Below are 14,748 nucleotides of genomic sequence, written 5' to 3'. Positions count from 1 at the left end.
TCCAGACCTGGTCTCCGCCCCTCAGGGCTCCTTCTTCCAGTGACCCTCATGAGCTGACACTGCAAACAGAGCCAGTGAGATAAGTGTGAGGAAAAAAACAAAGAGGCTGCAAATACTATCACTACCCTCAGCTGGGGGCTTCCCTGGTGGCTCAGCTGGTAAAGAATCAGCCTGCAATGCGGGAGACCTGGGTTTGACCCCTGGGATGGGAAGATCCCCAGGAGGAGGGCATGGCAACCCACTCCAATATTCGTGCCTGGAGATTCCCCATGGACAGAGGAACCTGGACGTGACTGAAGTGACTTAGCATGCACAGAGAAGTCAGCATCTGTAAAATGTGAATAAAAGGGCTCATGTGAGAAACAAACAAGCTATAACTGTGATTGCACCCAGAACCACTCTGATGTGCCAGATAAAGGGCAGTTGCGGTTCTCAGGACTCCTGTGAGAGTCCTCAACCCGGCGGCTCTCCATGTGTCTCTCAGTAAGAGAAAGGCTGGGAAAGGAGCAGGCCAGAGTGAGTACCTGTGCTCACCTGCCCACCAAGGCTCACTTGCAGCCAGACAGCACCAGACCACATCCCAGGTCAGCCCAGGGCTTACTAACCCCCTCGGAATCTCAGGCTCCTCATCCATAAAGTGGAAATAAAGTGGCCTATTTTGTGAGGTGACTGTAAAGAATCAGTGTGGGGAAAAAACCCCACCGTGGGCATTTTAAAAATACTTTTGCTCTTGGACCCACCCCTCCTTTTGCAGAAGACTTCAAGAATCAGCTCAGCTTTTTTTTCTCCCTACTCTGCCTCTCAGCAGGTTCAGTAACAATTTCGATGAGCTTTCAGCACCTCAGACTCTCACTTCCTTTCTGCTTCCTTGGTGCTTGTTCTGCTTCATACCTGCCAGACATCAGCCTTATAAGGTGAGCCAAAATCTCCAGACCTGCCCTTGAATAAGCCTCTTTCCCCGAAGGCCTTTCAGCCAGCTCTCTTAACCTGCAGGTTCTCATACCAGAAACCTGACTGCCATCTCCTACATTCTGAACTGACCATCCACAATGTCTACGCTTTTTTTTTTGCCCTTCAACCCATAACTCTTGAGTCTCCTTTCCATGCCAGCTTCTAGCTATTTCCGGCTAAATGCTGCCGAGGTGTCTCAGAGGCAGGCACCCCAGGCTCCAAAGACCTGGGCTGATCCTATTCACATTCCCTGGCCATGACACAGCGTGACAGACGCTCCCCTCTGTGAATTTACCTCCCCTCAGTTTAAAAAAAAAAAGACAGAGAGACTTAATGCAGTCTCTTCCTAGGGTTGTTGTAAGCATCGATTTACAATTTATTTTGGAAACTCACAAAATAAAGTCTCTGGCACATGCTAACCCAAGTTTTATTCCCCTGTCCTTCTGCAAAAGGACGTCATCCTTCATCGTCATTAAAACCTCCAGCCGTCCAGTAAAGCAACTCCGGGCATGTCCCACAGAGGAAATCACGGGCTCCCAAGTGCCCTTAGGGGGAGGGCTTCACCTCCAGTCTACCAGCTGCCCTTGTCTGGTTTCTCTCCAGACAATACCTGCCCATACTTATCAAAGGGGTGATCTGTAGATCCTGCCATCCCCTCCCTCTTGTCACCCCAATTCTCCACCCTCAACACTCCACTGAAACAGCTCTAAGTTGGCCACTGATTGTTGCTGTTGTTCAGTCACTAAGTTGTGTCTAACTCTTTGTGACCCCATGGACTGTAGCGTGCCAGGCTCCTCTGCCCTCCACTATCTCCCTGAGTTTGCTCAAACTCATGTCCATTGAGTTGGTGATGCTATCCGTGATGCCACAGTTTGCCACGCGCCAGATCCAAAGGTCCCCTCCTTGCTCTCCTTCCCCCGACATTCTTACGCCATGTACTCATTCATCCGCCTCCATGTTTAGTGGGGCCACGAGAGACCGACTAGGTGATGCTGGGGCACAGCAATGACAGCAGTCCACGGTACACGGCTGCCCTCACGGAGCTCTCTGCTGCCTGTCCTCCTCCAAGGCAACAATGTTTAAGCTACTACTTCTCCCATGCGCCTTCCCCTCTCCCCCATCACCCCTTAAGTCTCAAAACTTGCCCATTATGGGACTTCCCTGCTGATCCAGTGGTTAAAACTCTAAGCTTCAATGTAGGGGCTCAGGTTCGATACCTGGTCAAGGAACAAAGATCCCATTTGCTACATGGCACAGCCAAAAAAAATCTCTCCCATCATTCTCTTCCATCTATGGATTTACTCTAGGATAAGCTCCTGGGATGCACTGAACATAAGAGGTACCCAACAGATACTTACTGGAAGTAAGTATAAAGGATAAATCCCCAGTGCACATTTCCTACTTGTTTTCCAGGCGGTGCAGTAGTAAAGAATCTGCCTGCCAATGCAGGAGATGCAGGAGACTCGGGTTCGATCCCTGGGCCTGGGCCGGGAAGAATCCCTGGAGTAGGAAATGGCAACTCACTCTAGTATTCTTGCCTGGAAAGAGAAGCCTGGTAGGGTACAGCTTATGGGGTCACAAAGAGTTGGACACAACTCAGCAAATGAACACACACACACTCGCATTTCCTACTTAGACCCCTCTTGCTCTACTTGGGATTATCATCACCCCCAAGATGCTCTCCAGTGCTCCGGCCTATTCTTTTCAATTTCCTTCACCAGAGTTATACAGTCACCCTACCGACCCTACCAGTCCATTCTGAAGGAGATCAGCCCTGGGATTTCTTTGGAGGGAATGATGCTGAAGCTGAAACTCCAGTACTTTGGTCACCTCATGTGAAGAGTTCACTCATCGGAAAAGACTCTGATGCTGGGAGGGATTGGGGGCAGGAGGAGAAGGGGACAGCAGAAGATGAGATGGCTGGATGGCATCACTGACTCGATGGATGTGAGTCTGAGTGAACTCCGGGAGTTGGTGATGGACAGGGAGGCCTGGCGTGCTGCAATTCATGGGGTCGCAAAGAGTCGGACACGACTGAGCGACCGAACTGAACTGAACTAACCCTACAGAGCCAACCCAGCACCATTTTCATAACTTCCTCTCCTCTCATCCCACATATTTCACTGTCATTAAGTGCCTCTGTCCCCTGGGATCCACCCTTCACTCTTCTGGTCCTCAGCCACCCGCTTCCTCCAGGCTCTGGGGACACAGGGCTAAACTATTACAAAGCCTGCAGGTTTCCTCACAGAATCCAGGCTCTACAGAGCTTGGGCCCCTTCTACATCACAGTTTCTATCAGAGCTATCAATTTTTTTCAAGATCTCAGTCAGGATGAAGAAGCAGCAGCCAAAGGCAAACGGACAAAATCCAGAGTGAACTCATTTCAAAAGCCAACATAAGAGCTTCGGTATGGTTAACAGAAAAACACATCCTGAAGCTTATCTTTGCAGCAATGCATTTAGAAGATAGTTCCCTTGTATGCACAAGAAATTAGCAGACCTCAGATAAGGTCAGAGGGGGATGCCTTATCGGGAAGATAAAGTAATGAAAAGGGATCGGGTTCCCTGGGTAATAAACCAATAAGCTGTGCACTGGCCTGAATGGGATAGGGTCATAAAAAGGTGTAAATGTGGATCCTTGGAATGCACAACTGTGCCTCCATCATGCTGACCCCTGACAAGACCCAGACTCTGGCTGGCCCTGACTGGGCAGCAGCCAGAGCGGTCTCTCAGGTCACAATGTGGACATTGTTTCCTTGCTTGAAACCCTTCCATGGCGTTCTGCTACGCTTCAAATAAAACACAAAACCTTTCACTTGGTTGGCCAGGCCCTGCCCACATCTCCTTCTTGGCCTTTCTTCTCTTTCTAAGGTCCTCTAAGGCAGCAGTCCCCAACCTTTTTGGCATCAGGGACTGGTTTCATGGAAGACAAGTTTTCCACGGAACTGGGGCAGGGTTGCTTGTAGGATGGTTCAAGAGCATGACGTCTATGGTGCACATTATTTCTATTACTATTTCACATTATACTCTATTACTATTACATCAGCTCCAACTCAGGTCATCAGGCATTAGATCCCAGAGTTCAGGGACCCCTGCTCTAAGGCACCATGCCTTTCTGCAGCCTCAGTGTATACACTCTACTGACTCTTCACCTACTTCATTCCACCCAGTTCCTACCCATCCCTCTCAAATGAAATACAACTTCTTTCAAGAAGCCTTTCCTGAACCTCCAGTCTCAGCTCCCTGTACTTCTTGACATCCTGGTTTTCAGTTACACGGGGACTGGCTCCTGGAGAGACAGGAAGCTCCACAAGGGCGGGGCCTCTTTCATGACTGTCTCTTCAACCCCTGGAGCACACCAGGCTCTCAGTAATGCACACTGAGTGAAGGAAGGGTTCTGGTGGCAGATATCAAGATGTGGAGGCCACAGACTTATGCAGAAGAAACCTTAGAGGTCATCTATTTTAAATCCTCAATTTTACAACAGAGGGAAAAGATGCAGAGATTAGATTCCACAGTGACAGCTGAACTACCAAGAGTGGAGGTGCCCTGCTGCTCACACAAGTCTCTCCCACCAGCAAAGGTTATATTCCAGATACATTGAGTAAGAATCAGCATTAGTTCTCTGCCTCCCCCTCCTGTCACTTATCCCTTCCGGGAACTGGAGGCTAACAACAGGATAGGGCTCAGCGCTCATCAGGTCACATCTCAGTGGGGCAGGAGGGCAGCATCGTAAATCTGGAATTCCCCGGCAACAACATCAGAGAATCTTCTTCACCACCCTTTGTTAAAAGCAAAATCGGGATCAGTGGTTTCGAAGTGTGTGTGTGTGTTCAGCCGATCAGTCATGTCTGACTCTGCAACCACATGGACTGTAGCTTGCCAGGCTCCTCTGTCCATGTCAAGAATATTGGAGTGGGTTTGCCATCTCCTACTCCGTGGGATCTTCCCGACCCAGGCATAGAACCTGAGTCTCTCATGTCTCCTGCGTGGGCAGACTCAGAAGAAACTGAGTCTGAGTCCATCTCCTGCATGGGATTCTTTATCTGCTTCTAAAGCCACGTTCACTTACATAAAATATACGTGACTCCTACTTAAAAGGAAAACACAGTGTTCAGAAAATCATAAGAGGGAAATAATATGCTATGGTAATGACAGTGGTAAACATAAGCTAACCTTCTCAGAAAAGGAAATTATAAAAACATCAACAGCTCTGCCTAGAGCTATTAAGTAATTAAGCGAACCTGGGTTTGGACGGTTACCTTGCAAGGGGTACAAAGACACACGCTGAATTTAAAGAGCCTTTCCGCTCCTTCTGCACTGGATGTATTTCCAAGGGAAAGAGGTTTCTGCTGCAACTGTGTTTACATATAATGTGTGCATTACTTTGAATATTTTGTTTTTATCATATACAGAATTCTAAAGGATTTATGGCACTTATAATTTTTATTGTTTTCAAGCTAACATTTTTCTCAAGGTACCCATTTTTAATTACTCAAGAGGAAAAGGGTAATTTAGATATTTTGTTCAGAGTAACTTTTCTTTTACAGAGGATAAGCCATGAGCACACGTTCTGCGGTTAGATCGTTACTGCTCAAATCCTGGCTCTGTTCCTTATCAGCTATGTGACCTCAGATTAAGTTACTTAACCTTTTTGTGCCTGTTTCCCTAATTATAACAACAGAATTATATTTTGCTTAACTTATAGGCTCAAGGTGGGTTAAATGAGATCATTCGTAATCTTTCAGACTAGTGCCTGGTACAGGATAGGTATTCAGTTCAGCTCAGTCACTCAGTCGTGTCCCACTCTTTGCGACCCTGTGGACTGCAGCACGCCAGGCCTCCCTGTCCATCACCAACTCCCGGAGTTCACCCAAACTCATGTGCATAGAGTCGGTGATGCCATCCAGCCATCTCATCCTCTGTCGTCCCCTTCTCCTCCTGCCCCCAATCCCTCCCAGTATCAGGGTCTTTTCCAATGAGTCAACTCTTTGATAGGTATTACTACTTAGTAATACGGACTTCCCTGGTGGCTCAGACAGTAAAAGCATCTGCCTACAATGTGGGAGACCTGGGTTGGGACGATCCCCTGGAGAAGGAAATGGCAGCCCACTCCAGTATTGTTGCCTGGAAAATCCCATAGACAGAGGAGCCTGGCAGGCTGTAGTCTATGGGGTCGCAAAGAATCGGACACGACTGAGTAACTTCACTTTCACTTAGTAAATCTAAATTCCTTCCATTGGAAAGAAAACTTTTATAAGGCACATGACTTATGTATCATTTTCATTAAACTTATGTATATGTTTTTGGTCCATTTGAGTCTACCTTTAGTGTTAGTGCTGTCGTGTCCAGCTCTTTGTGACCTCATGGACAGTAGCACCAGGCTCCTCTGTCCATGGGAATTCTCCAGGCAAGAATAGTGGAGTCGGTTGTCATTCCCTTCTCCACGGAATTTTCCCAACCCAGGGATCGAACTCAGGTCTCCTGTACTGCAGGCAGATTCTTTACCATCTGAGCCATCTACCTTTAATGGATACCATTAGCTATAGTTAACTAATTTATTGATTTCCATTCTGTTCCTTGTAGGTCTTCTTTTACTGTTCCCAGGTTGGAAGTGAATATCAGAGAAAACTGTGTGTTTTATTGGGTTTATCTGGAGGAACTCACGGTTGTAAGGGAGGGCAGGAAGAACTATTTCACTGAACTTGTGGTCTATAAACCATAACACATCATCCAGGTCACCGATGTGGGAATCAGAGGGACTGGTGTATTTGCAACAAACCTAGTGATTCTTCAACAGGGCTCTTACAAAAAAGTGATTCTGGACCACTATTCACAAGGAAAGAAAATGTCAACCTCACTATACCTGTCTTGCCAATGATTTCAACTCACCTTCTTCAAATAATTGCTCTTGGCTCCAGTCATCAATTACCTCTGAAACACTCCCAGCAGCTGGGTATAAATTTCTGCAGAGCTGTGAATGGTTAATACGTCCAGAATTCTTACGATGTATATTTGTTTTCAAGTGACCCCTTGTCCCCTGCCAGATTTTTAAGCTTCAGAAAAATACATTTTGTAAGTATTTACTACCTCCTCTGTAAATCCAGTGGTGCCAGGTCCAGTGACTGCTATCCAGTAAGTGGGATTCAGAAGGGACTGGATTCAGTGGGATGGAAACACACTGCAGCGGAACACACATGTACCTTTTCATCAGGCTTCAGGTGAGCCCAAAGCCACGACCAGAAACATGGGCCAGCTCCATGTCCACCTAATCCTGTCGTGTCCACCTTCTGGAAAATGGCATAGGCTCTAATCATATACCCATACCCAGCTAGTCTCCTAACCACAGCTAGTTCACTTTATAGAGAGAAGATGGCCATAAATAATCTAATGGCTCAAAGTTAGTTGAGTGCCTCTGATGTGTCAGGAACTGCTTTCAGTCATTTGCATGTTATATTTCACTTAATCCTCAGAACATGACTTATATGGAAGAAAAAAATACTAATTTTCTGTTACAGTTAAGAAAACCAGTCACACACCTGGTAAATGCTGGAGCTGGGCCTTGAACTCTTGAGAGTCTAACTCCAGAACCTGCTCTTAACTATAGAAACTATACAGCAATGTAGTAATTATCAGAATTGCTTATTTTCAGATAGGAGGAGGGTAGGCAACAATCATAAACTGTCCCAAACCACACATAACCTACAAAGATTTCTGCAATTTCAACTCCTATTCACAGGTTGTGTCCCAAGCACTGTGGAAGGTACGGGAAAAAAGAAATGAATCTGAAATAGTTCTAACTGCTGTGGAGCTCACAGCCCAAAGGTGGAAACTGCCTTTTCAAATACAATCTGATAGGCGCCTGTGCAAACCAACTCCTCCTGAGGTCTGGAGTCACAACCAGGGTGTGTGTGTATATTGGGGGATGGAGAGTACCTTCCTCATTCAACACTTGTTCAACCTCCAATGGGACCAGGGTGACAAGGCACTGAGGCCTGGTCAGGACACTTTCCTTTATGGTCTCACCCTTTCGCTCAAATATACAAGGCGATAAAACACGTACTGCCTGGCAAGCCGTCCTTACAAATATGCCATTCTTAAAATTCTCCCATTTTACTTACAAATTAAGTTGCAGCCAAGTCACACTGCCAACACTGTAACAGTGGAAATTTCACACTAGCTGTTTCACTAATTATACTGAGAGACACCAAAGTCTGGGAATGCTAAAAGCTCATGGGGTAGGTGAAGAGTGTTATTTCTTTGAACTGGAGAATAAACAGTTTCCTCCCACAAATCAAAGCCCCAACTATATCACATTGATTTAATTCAACTCTAAAAACTCTAATTAGTGGTTTCATAAAATGACTAATTACATCTCCCTGGATTCAGACAGTTTCTGCCATCTCACTTAAAGAGCCTGGGAGCTGTGTAATCAAACAACCCACCCACTGGAAGGAGAATGCTAATTAGCATTGTTGATTGGTGACACAAGTTATAATATTTTTCCAGCAACCTTGTAAAATTTATAAACACATCAGTGAAAACGCCAGATTCTTTACAGCTTGCTAGCTTTTGGAATAAGTCTCTAAAAATACATGCATTTCCAACCACAGCCCCCTCAAAGGGGTTTAACAAAATGCACGTGTCAGCTACACAATCATCATCATAAAGCGCTCTAACGTCTCTTCACGAGCAGCTAAACGAGCTCACAACACCTTCTGGGGTGGGCCTTTTACCTGGTTTGAAGCTGTGAGAACTGAGCCACGGATTTCTCGGCTCCAAGTCTCACTAGCTCATCTCCCGGCCGCCAGGCCGCGGCTCCGCCCCACTCCTGCCTCCGCCACCGACGCGTTTAAATTTTTATAAAGCTTCACACTTCTCTGGATGCGTTTGCTTGGGGCAGTTCAAAGCCTGTAGGAGGAAATGAGGTCCTGCCCGTGGCGAAGGCTGCCCCGGTGCGGAGAGATCGCCTCCAACCGGGACGCCTCGGGCAGAGACTTGCCGGACACCTCCTGCTCCACCCCGGCGTTTTTGAAAGTAAACTCCTACCTGCCTGTTGCGCTCTCTGAAGCGCAACCGGACTCGCGCCCCCGCCTCCCCCCGGCCTCCTGGGCCGGTTCCATTCTGTAAGGGAGGTGGAAACACAGGCCAGCTCTGTGCTGTTTTCTGGCCCTGGGTCGGGCGGGCCCCTGGGCGCAAGAGGTTCCCGGGTTGAGCTCCGCAGCGGGGTGGGAACCACGGAGCGCGCCCGGCTCCCGGGGAGCGCAGAGCGCCCCGGCCCCCGCCTCGCACGGCGGGTTCCTCCGCCCGGGTGCCTGTACGAATGCTCGGCCACTCCCTGCTGGCCGGACGCGCACCCCAAAGTACAGCCTGGGAGAAGGGAGCGTCCGAGGCGTGAGAAGGGAATGCCCGGACCGAGGAAGTGGGGTGCGCGGGGAGCGGAGCGGGAGGGGCGCACCACGCGCGGATGGGAGAGGACTGGGGTCCCGGGAAGCACGGCTCCCGCTGCGGTCCGTGGGAGGGGAGGGGGCTCCCGGCCAGAGGCAGGGGGAGGGCAGTGAACCGGGGTCGGAGTCCCGGGTGGGGCTGCGGGAGGAGGACGCAGGGGCTAACGGGGTCCCAGGTTCGGGTGGGGGCGTCTTCCCGCGGAAGGTCCGCACCCCGCGCCTGCCGCTCAGCCGCGGCTGGCCTCCGGCGGGACTCACCTCCGCGCCGGCCGTGCGGGCGCCGCGGCCCGCAGTCTCGGCTCGCAGCGGCCCCGGCTCTGCGGCCTGCGCTGGGCTCCTGTAGAGGCAGAGCCCCGCCGCCGCCGCCGCCGCCGCCGCCGCCGCCGCACTGCTGCTTTCCGCTTCCTGTCCCGGCGCCGCCCCGCAGCCCGAGCCCAGCCCTGCGAGCCCGGCGCGGCCGCGAGCCAAGAGCAGCGAGCGCGGCCGGCCGCGCGGCGGGCCCAGCCCACCTGCAGCGGAGGGCGGGGCCGGGCCGGAGTCTCCCCAACCCCCAGGAGACCCGCGCCCGGAACACACACACACACGCCCACGCACACACGCACACACCCTCGCGCAAGCACACTCGTTCTCACACAGACCCCAGGGGCTGACCTTCCCCCGCCCCCCCAACACACACACACACACATTCACACATCCCAGACACATGGTCAGAGATTGACCCCTACCCAGTTGCTCAAGGGTTTGCCTGATGGGTCAGAGGGTAAAGAATCCGCCTGCAATGAGGGGGACCTGTGTTTGATTCCTGGGTTGGGAAGATCCCCTGGAGGAGGGCATGGCAACCCACTCCAGTATTCTTGCCTGGAGAATCCCCATGGACAGAGGAGCCTGGTGGGCTACAGTCCATGTAGTCGCAGAGAGTCGAACTGAAAAACTAAGCACAACACTTGCTCAAGCTCACACCCTCACGCACACACAGACTCACAATCATACACAAAAATTCAAGCCCATTTGTGCACACTGGAGCCCCAACACATGTATATTTGCATAGCAGCCCAGGGACTGAACCGCCCCCCTCCACACACATATACTCACTTAAATACACATATTCCAAGAATTAGCCCACAAATATCCATATATGCATACATCTCAAAAAACATACACACTCACACTTAAACTCACACATAGCCCAGGAAACAACCCCACATGTAAGCATACACACCCAGACCCTCTATGGGCCCCCAAAGCTAACTCTACCCCTCCCCCTCCATTTAACAGAGTGGTGACTGCCCCCCAACCCCAGTCTCCTAGAAAATACTAGAAGAGCACACCTCTGAAGGCAGGCAGCCCCAGGTTCCAGACCTGATTCAACCAGGTCTGTTTCTAAGTCTTTGTTTCCCTGTCTGAAAAGCAGAGACAATGATAAAGCCAGCCTTGCAGGATAGTGGTGAGGATTATGAAAAGTGGCTGGTCCCTGGAGGCACTACACAGTTGCCAACTATTCAGAAGAACATTTACACTCTTCTTACTTAGTTGTCTGGTGTGGGTGGATAGGGTCAGGGGTCCATGTGGAGAGTCCAGAATCTGGCTGGGACCCACAGCAGTTTACATGGCAGTGCTTGCCAGTAGAGGTGGTGTCTAACGAAGCAGCGTGGGCAGTTGGGTGGTGAAACATACCCATGCTGAACTAGCCTTAGTTGTGGAACTTCAGCCTCTAAAACCTCTAAAACCTCTAAAACACCCTTGCCACCTCTTCCCCATCCTCCCCAACCCCCTTTTTCTCTCCTATACATATTTCTTGAGGACATAATATGTTCCGTGTAGGTGATCTTCGCACAGCCCACCAGCCCTAATGTGCACTCTAAGGGGTGTAAGGCGTCAACCACCGCCCCCCACCCCCAACCTCCTACCTGTCTCCTGAGGGCAGCCAGCTTCCTAGGGGTAAATCCTGTTGTCTCTCCACCTAAATCAGTGCTCAGGGGCAGAAATGTAGAGCTTTGTAAAAACGTGTCTCTTTCATCTTTAAAATGTAGACCCTTCAAAGTTGCAACAGGCCAGGGATCTCCAGTTCTAGTTATGATACACCTGAATAGCCCCCATGTGAGCTACAGATCCTCAATGGATTCCCATGAAAAGCGGTTTTAATTCACATTGGAGTATTATGTCTAGCTATCTTACCATGTGGATGCTTTTGTGGCAAAGAGGGGTAGTGCAAAATAAACCCTTTTTAAAGATAAATTCACCGATAAATGCCATCTACTGCTTGTTTTTATCTAAACATCCCAAGTATTCAAGTTGAAAAAATTCTCAGGAACTGAATTTTCTGTGTAATCCAGCTCCCATTATCTGTTACAAAGTGGGTCAGCCATATCCTAGGGTCTGGTTAGCAGGCTTATTCAGCTCTTGCCTAGACTCGAGTGCTCCAGCTTAGCCTTAATCATTAAAAAAAAAAAAAAAAAGTAATACTGGGGGCTCAATCTGCCACTCTTTGGTCTTATTATTTATACCAAACTCATTTGGGGAATTGGGGTACTATGTACTGGGTGCTCTCAAAACAACAGCGTGACTGTAATTCCACAATCATGCATGTGTATCTCCATTCCTGCTCACTCTTGCAAACCCTAGAATGCTACCCAAGAAAGTTTTTCCTGTCTACCAATGCTATCTCTTACATAAAGCCTTCTCCAGTTCTCCCAACCAGAAAATATTTTCTTTCCCTCATTTGAATTCTCTGGATTTTTATGTTCACCTTCTACCTCGTATTGGTTATTTTATCTCACTCCTCAATAATGTGTAAATGCTGTCTTTATCTCTTTCCTATCAGATATTTGCTCATAGTAGTGATTTTGAAAAATACTTAGCAAATGAATGACAACTATAAAATACCACTTGCCCTGGGAAATTAATAATCTAATCAGGGAATAATCTAATTGGAAAGTTATGACATGTGTACATAAAGATTGTTGTTGTTGAGTCACCAAGTTTTGTCTGACTCTTTTGCAACCTCATGGGCTGCAGTCTGCCAGGCTTCTCTGTCCATTGGATTTCCCAGGCAAGAATACTGGAGTCCGTATCCCTTTCCTTCTCCAGGGCATCTTCCTTACCAAAGGATGGAACCCGAGTCCCCTACCTTAGCAGGCAGATTCTTCACCGCTGAGCCACATGAGAAGCCTGAACATAAAGATAATTAGCAACAAAAGAATATGTAAAATGCACTATTGGAACATTTTTTAAGAAGTCACTTATTCAACCTCAAGAATTCTGAATATACTTGAAAAACAGGAGTTAAGTGAGAAAGGCTTGTGATCAACCAAGTAGATTGCATAAAGTTATGCTTTAAAACAGATAGACTTTATACATAAGATTGTCTCTTGCCCTTACTTAGACACTGTTTATGTGTAGTTCACAAATATTTCTAATAAACTTCATTGTCTGATTCCTAAGCCCACTGTAGATTAGAAACGCGTTTAAAAAGAACAGGAGGTGACCTCAGGAGACCCCAGGGACTGTAAAGGGGGAGGGTCATTGCAAAGATTATTTAACTCCAAAACTCATACTCTTTCCTTTCACTAGTTTCTCCTCTTGATATGTCACCACAGCATAGAATACTGATGACCCTGAGTTATAAAACTTAGATGTATATTCTATAGATAGTACTCTACTTAAGAAGACAAGGAAGATGCTGAAAAAAATTAGATTTCCATCCAAAATGTTTGAGAAGTTTAAAAGGGCTGATTCTTTTTTTTTTCTTTTTTTAATTTATTTTTGGTTGCACTGGGTTTTCATCGCCGTACACAGACTCTCTCTAGTTGCGGAAGTAAGAACTACTCTTCGTTGTGGTGTACCAGTTTCTCGTTGCGGTGGCTTCTCTTATTACGGAGCACAGGCACTAGGCTCTTGAGCTTCAGTAGTTGCTGCACACAGGCTCAGTAGCTGAGGTGCATGGGCTTCATTGCTCTAAGGCATGTGGCATCCTCCCAGACCAGGCATCGAACCCCTGTTCCCTGCATTGGCAGGCGGACTCTTATCCACTGCACCACCAGGAACGTCCAAAATACTGATTCTTTAAAAGTTCTTTTTATGTAAAATATGGAGATATACACATACAAATATGTATACACATGTGTAAAATACACGTACGGAGATATGTATAATACCTGTTTATATGTTAATAATGGCAGTGATAAAAATACGAAAATAATGTTTTATGTTTAATGTCTTGTTTAATGTTTATAAGAAAATAATATCTTGATGAAAGTGAAAGAGGAGAGTGAAAAAGTTGGCTTAACACTCAACATTCAGAAAACTAAGATCATGGCACCTGGTCCCATCACTTCATGGCAAATAGATGGGGAAACAATGGAAACAGTGACAGACTTTATTTTTGGGGGCTCCAAAATCACTGAAGATAGTGACTACAGCCATGAAATTAAAAGATGCTTGCTCCTTGGAAGAAAAGCTATGACCAACCTAAACACCATATTTAAAAGCAGAAATATTACTTTGCCAACAAAGGTCCCTCTAGTCAGAGCTATGGTTTTTCCATTAGTCATGTATGGATGTGAGAGTTTAACTATAAAGAAAGCTAAGTGCCAAAGAATTGATGCTTTTGAACTGTGGTATTGGAGAAGACTCTTGAGAGTCCCTTGGATTGCAAGGAGTCCAACCAGTCCAACCTAAAGGAAATCAGTCCTGAATATTCATTGGAAGGACTGATGCTGAAGCTGAAACTCCAATCTTTTGGCCACCTGATGCGAAGAACTGACTTATTGGAAAAGACCCTGATGCTGGGAAAGATTGCAGGTGGGAGGAGAAGGGGACGACAGAGGATGAGATGGCTGGATGGCATCACTGACTCAATGGACATGAGTTTGAGTAAGCTCTGGGAGTTGGTGATGGACAGGGAAGCCTGGCATGCTGCAGTCCATGGGATCGCAAAGAGTCAGACACAACTGAGTGACTGAACTGAACTGAACTGAATGTCAGTGATGAGGTGTTAAAATAAGAGATATTAAAAGACTTCCCTGGTGGTCCAGTGGTTAAGACTCCTCCTTGCCAATGCAAGTAGTGTGGGTTTGATCCCTGGTCATGGAACTAGATCCCACATGCTGCAGCCAAAAACCATGGGTTATTAGTGCCCACGAGGAGAGTCTGAATGGTCAGGGTCAAATTGTCCATGAGGTCAAAGAAAGAAAAAATGGAAAAGAGGGAAGAAAGAAGTAGAATGAGCATAAGTGGAGGACAGTAGCTGCAACAGTGATTGGTTTATCTCAAGCGCTCGCTTAAAAAATCTGATTTGAATAAATGAGTAAATAGTATTTCTGTTTGGAGTCTGGGCAGTGGTGTGGAGATAC

The 14,748-nt window shown here is 47.6% G+C and overlaps 1 protein-coding gene across 7 annotated transcripts in view; it reads right to left on the bottom strand.

Moving 5' to 3' along the window:
• Window positions 1-9,856, bottom strand: part of VANGL1 (VANGL planar cell polarity protein 1) — a 55,786-nt gene extending 45,930 nt beyond the window's left edge. For 3 of the 7 annotated variants that reach the window (XM_086394480.1, XM_086394483.1, XM_086394486.1), the window contains exons 1-2: window positions 9,656-9,796; window positions 8,687-8,861 (exon numbers count right to left, since the gene is read on the bottom strand). The gene's annotated coding sequence lies outside the window, so the exon portion shown is untranslated. Of the gene's footprint in view, window positions 1-8,686; window positions 8,862-9,655 lie in introns of all 7 variants that reach the window. The other 4 variants (XM_086394479.1, XM_086394481.1, XM_086394485.1 and 1 more) reach the window with 3 other exon arrangements.
• Between the last annotated feature and the right edge of the window lie 4,892 nt (window positions 9,857-14,748).

This window comes from Bos grunniens, chromosome 3, assembly GCF_055505025.1.
Source record: "Bos grunniens cultivar Pamir isolate PY7600 chromosome 3, Bosgru_T2T1.0, whole genome shotgun sequence".
In the NCBI taxonomy this organism is placed as follows: Eukaryota; Metazoa; Chordata; class Mammalia; order Artiodactyla; family Bovidae; genus Bos; species Bos grunniens.
The sequence above is the reverse complement of the archived record's forward strand: the minus strand, read 5'-3'. Positions and strand labels throughout refer to the sequence as shown.